This window comes from Dendronephthya gigantea, unplaced genomic scaffold, assembly GCF_004324835.1.
Source record: "Dendronephthya gigantea isolate DGI-Jeju-01 unplaced genomic scaffold, DenGig_1.0 000065F, whole genome shotgun sequence".
Classification (NCBI taxonomy): Eukaryota; Metazoa; Cnidaria; class Anthozoa; order Malacalcyonacea; family Nephtheidae; genus Dendronephthya; species Dendronephthya gigantea.
In genome coordinates this window covers 716950-722370 of record NW_021163075.1, presented here as the reverse complement: position 1 = coordinate 722370, position 5421 = coordinate 716950, and the positions used below count along the sequence as shown (strand labels likewise).

Here is a 5421-nt window from a genome sequence, read left to right as displayed (position 1 = left end):
ACTGAATGACGTAACGTCTCGTTATTCCTGATATGGGTAAAAGCGGGGTGGTCAGTGGTCACACGTATGATAAAGGAAGATGATCAGATACTGCCTCATTTAAATAGGGAGGAGAGTCGAAGGGAAATTTAACTTCCTTAAGTTTACTCGTAGTTAAAGTTCTACTTGATTAGTTTAATCTGTAGCTAGATAATGACGTTAACCCATTTAGTGGGCGATCTAAGTTACATGATATGATTGTATTAATAGTAACGAAGCCAGATTATGGTATGAAACCAGGCGTTGGCATTAATAATGCATTAAAACATATCCTCGACTTTACAGTTTACCCTCGATCCTCGTCTCGTTGTTTCGACAGGCACTTTACACAAGAGAATATTGCTTCCAAAATGAAAACTTCCGTGTACACATTTGCCGAGTCTGGGCTAGTGTTTCAATTATATTCAACTATAATCATTCCCCGAACAACAGTGAATCTTCGGCACAAAAAATGTTCAATGTATTTGAATGTGTGTAGCATAAGCAATTTACAATCAACTTGTTTAATTTGCAGAGGAAGAGGAATACATTCATGTCTTAATTGACTGTACAAAATCTCCTATAAATAAAAATGTTTTAGTATATTTATTGCGCAACTCTGCATCTTTTACAACCCGCAGAAATTGAAAATCGTTTATGGTTTAAAAGCTACATTCTCAGCCTAATAAAAGCTTATGGAGCTACTATACCGTTGTTATCATGAAGTCCAATGATGCCGAAATTTTATATTGTAAATTTCATATCAGCGCGATAACGAATGAACATGGCGGACGTGAAAATTTAGCTCCGATAAATTTCTTTATAAGATTTCAACATATTCAACTTAATAAGCTGTCTAATAAGCTCCAAACTGGTACAAGAGTTATAAGTTATTTGATTTATGCTATGGCGATAACAAACAAGCTAAGTTTAGCTTGGAACGGGGACTATGAATCGTTGAAAAGGTTTGTTTATGAAACCTTCAAACTTGATGGTGTTTGGTCTCAACCCGGCGGGGATAGAAAGCTTTTCACAACCGAAGATTCGACGATCCTCTGGAGAAAGAGTAAGAACTTGTTGTCCTTTAATGGATCGAAAGCTAACAACTTCAAGAAGGAATTATGTAAGCATATATGTGAGTGTGAAGACGACATCTCAGAACCTGTGTCTGTACATGACATGGGCAAAGTTCATTCGGGTGAATCGCCTGATTTCTACACTGATATAGAATGTATGAAGCAAGATCAACAAGTGAATAGCGAGGCAATTCAATCATTGTCGAACTCTATCTTGCACATAACTTCAGTAATTTCAGAATTTCAAGATTTCATCAGGAAGAATGAAACAAGCCTTACAGAGGGGTCTTCGACAAAGTCGATTAACCATAACGAAGAAAGAGAAAATGTAAATCAAGTTATTGCCCAAGACTGTATTGAAACTGACGCTAATGACACCTTAGTGTCAGATCAATTAAAAAATTCTATAGGAAGCAATGAAGCAGGATTCACTAGTCAGTCGGATGAATCTGACGAGACTCTTACTGATAGAGAAGTTGGCTGTGTTGTGGCGCGTCGAGAATCCTATGCCCAAGTGGTTAAAAGGCATCCAAAACCCCGTAAACCTAAGGAAAAACCAAATATGGTTAATAACCCTGAAGATACTTTACTAAGTGTCCCATTACAAAGAAATACTGAAGGTGATGGCTTTATTGGGGTTGACAGAAGGCGGAAAAGAGTAAAGAAACTTTTCCTGTCTGGAATACACGAGAGCGTGCAAGAGAATCAGATCTTATCCTATTTAGAGCAACGAAATATAATACCTACTCACATTGCTCTGTTTCGAAGTCAACGAAGAGGAACCCAATCTGCTAAAATCCACATACCATCTTCAATGTGGTCTGAAGTTCAATCGGAAGGTTTCTGGCCAAGATTTGTCAAATGTAATCTGTGGCAATCGAAAAGCACTAGAAATTCCATTAGACGTGAAATCAAATTTAACACCACCCATCATGGGAATTTTTCAACATACGTCTAATGGCTCACATTCCAATCAGATTCAATAATATTCCCGTTGTGATAACCCAACGTAAATATCGCTCACGTTTATCAAAGCGTAATACAGGAAACCTTGTTCCTGTGACATTGTCGGACAGTACTGAGGTAAATAACACACAAAGTATTCCTGTTAGAATAACAGAACAGAGACAAAGTTCACCAAATAACAATGTCAGAACGCATTGCGTTAATAACTGTATCAGAATCCACCCTGAAAAAGCACAACGCCCCCTGGATAATAATAGAGCTGTCCCTAATATTATGATGCTGAATGCAAGATCATTAGTCAATAAGGTAAATGAACTTGAAATCCTTAGAGATAAGTATATTGCTGACTTAATTCTTGTGACAGAAACATGGTTAGAGATGTAATCCCTGATGAGGTTGTGAATGTTTCTGGTCTGAACATTATCAGAAAAGATCGATTGTGTGGTAGAGGTGGAGGGGTAGCAATATATGTCAATGAAAGTATACCACTAAAAACGCGTGATGATTTAAACGATCAACTGTTTGAATGCTTATGGATTACTATCCGCCCAAAGTGGTTACCAAGATCAATTTCAAGGATTGCAGTAGGATGCGCATACCTTCCACCAAACCTAAATGTATCTGAAATTGACAATTTCTATGATTATATCAACAACTGTTATGACCAGCTTTGTCTAGAAAGCCCACATACGGCAATTATTCTAGGAGGCGATTTCAATCCAGATAGTAATGGGTTCCAACAAAACCGTTTAAAGAGGCATTGTCATCTTAAACAAATTGTAACGCAACCTACCAGAAACAGAAACATCCTTGATTTAATATTCACTGACATGGCTGACTGTTACGAAACTCCGGAAATCCTAGCCCCACTGTCAACGTCGGATCATAATATCATCAGCTGGAAGTCCAAGTCTCATATTACGGAGAAAGGAACTACGATTAAAATCAAAGTGAGAAAAATCCGACAGCAGCAGTTAGAGAATTTCGAATCTCTACTAGCAAGTTATAACTGGTCTTCGGTTCTTTACACCTCCGACATCAATGAAAAAGTCAATACCTTTCTTCAGGTCACTGAGAATATGATTTCTGAATATTTTCCGGAAAAAACGGTTAAAGTTTATAGTAAGGATAAACCTTTTATGACAGCTAAAATAAAATCGTTGATTCTTAAAAGGAATATGGCTTTTAAAAATAAAAAAGTTGAGCGTGTGAAAAGTCTCAGAAGACAAGTCTCGGCAGAAATTCGGAAAGCGAAAATTGATTTCTACGAGAATAAAGTAAGTCCAAACTTTAAAAACAACCCTAAATCTTGGTGGAAACAAATGAAGGGCTTGATCGGCAAGAAAACTGCTAAACCAATAATGTTGGATCCCAATACTGGGTTTCAGATGGATGATAAGCAGTCTGCTCATTATATAAACGATTATTTTGCAAACTTAACTAAGAATTATCCGAAAGTGAACGAAAATTGGTTGGAATTTCAATGTATAGAGAATCTACCTCTAATTACTGTCGACCAGGTACAACGAGAATTGCGTAAAATTAACCTTAATAAAGCTCCTGGTCCTTATGATCCCTCTCTGAAGATCTTGAAGATTTTTACAAAATATTTTGCTGTACCTTTGACCGAAATCTTTAATGAATCTTTTCAATCAAAAATTTTTCCTGAGATCTGGAAAAAATACAAGGTATCTGGAATCCCTAAATCTGTACCATGTACGCATGTTGAAGAGTTAAGACCAATTGCTTTAACTAGTGTCCTAGCAAAGGTTCAAGAATCTTTTGCTGTTCAGTGGATATATGAAGATACCGATGAAAAAATTTCTGATTCTCAATATGGGGGTCTACCACGATCATCGACAATTAATGCGCTGGTTAATTTAATACACAAGTGGCATAAATCATTGGATGAACTGCACAGAGTGATAAGAATAGTCTTTTTGGATTTCCGAAAGGCATTTGACCTTATCGATCATAATAAACTCTTAGAAAACATGCGAGAAATTGGTGTAAGACCTGCTCTGATCAAATGGTATGCATCGTACCTGGACGAGAGATCTCATTTTACACAGTTTGGAAACGAAGTATCTGATTTTGCGAATGTTATGGGAGGCGTTCCGCAAGGCAGTAAGCTGGGACCTATTGCTTTTGTGGTTAAAATTAATATGTTACCTAGTGTTATAGCAGAAGCTGTTGTAGGAAATGGAAATAATGATGTCGTTGTGGATGAAGATACGATTCTCTTCATGGACGATACAACGATTAGTGAGGCACTGGATGTTCACAATCATATCTCTGGCACGGAAATTGGTAATATACCCCAAAAAATTAATTCGGTAAAGAATTTTGCGGAAATTGAGAGAATGGAGTTAAACCCAAAAAAGTGCAAAGAGATGATTATCGACTTTCGAAAGGATAGAACAGCTATTCCTGCAACAGAAGTCGATGAATGCATCCTAGAAAGAGTAAGCTCGTATAAATTACTTGGATTGTGGTTAGACGATGATCTAAAATGGAGAACAAATACGGAATACATTGTCAAAAAGGCAGCTAAACGATTATATCTTTTAAAAATTTTAAAAGGATATAATGCTCCGCGAGATGACTTGAAAACTATTTATACTTCGGCAATTCGATCAATCGTAGAATATGGAGCTCAAATTTGGCATGGGAGTTTGACAGAGGAACAATCTAGGGAATAGAGAGAATCAAAAGCGTGCAATGAAAATTATATGCCCGGAAAAGAATTATGAACAAGCATTAACTGAATGTGGTTTTAAAACTTTGGAAAGTCGAAGAGAGTTAATGTGCATAAACTTGATAAAGGATATAAAGGACCCTTCACATAAACTCAATGATTTGCTACCACCAACTGTAGGTCAATTACGGGAGAGAGACACGAGACTTAATGTAAATAAAATTTACAATTTTAAATGCAGAACAGAGCGCTTTAGAAATAGTCCTCTAGTATATGCGATTCGTAAGTACAATCTCAAAATTGATGATTCTTAACTATTTTATTAGTTTCTTAATATTTAAAATATAGCTTTTGTAATTTACTTCTAGCTTTGTAATATAGATTAGAGTATGAATTATGTAATTCTAAAAATTGTAATATTTCTTAAATTATTTTTATGAACCTGTAAATCACATTGTAATTTAGCTGTCTAAGCTACTGTATGTGTATTTTTTAATAATAATAATAATAATAATAATAAAGGTTACATTGTTTTTAGTTATTTGCTCCTAACGGTGCTTATGAATGTGATCTATTGCAAAATTGGTTAAGCACTCGTCGTACAAAACAAGCGAATAAAGAGTGTGTGTTTCGACACAGTAAGAAGAAGAATAATCGCGTACA

At 36.0% G+C, this 5421-nt stretch overlaps 1 long non-coding RNA gene across 1 annotated transcript; it reads right to left on the bottom strand.

Moving 5' to 3' along the window:
* Window positions 1-2459: 2459 nt before the first annotated feature.
* LOC114530727 lies at window positions 2460-4747 on the bottom strand. Its single transcript, XR_003687785.1, has 3 exons — window positions 3118-4747; window positions 2854-2993; window positions 2460-2681 (listed from the first exon to the last, which is right to left on the bottom strand). It is a non-coding gene; the product is annotated as an uncharacterized LOC114530727 (long non-coding RNA).
* Between the last annotated feature and the right edge of the window lie 674 nt (window positions 4748-5421).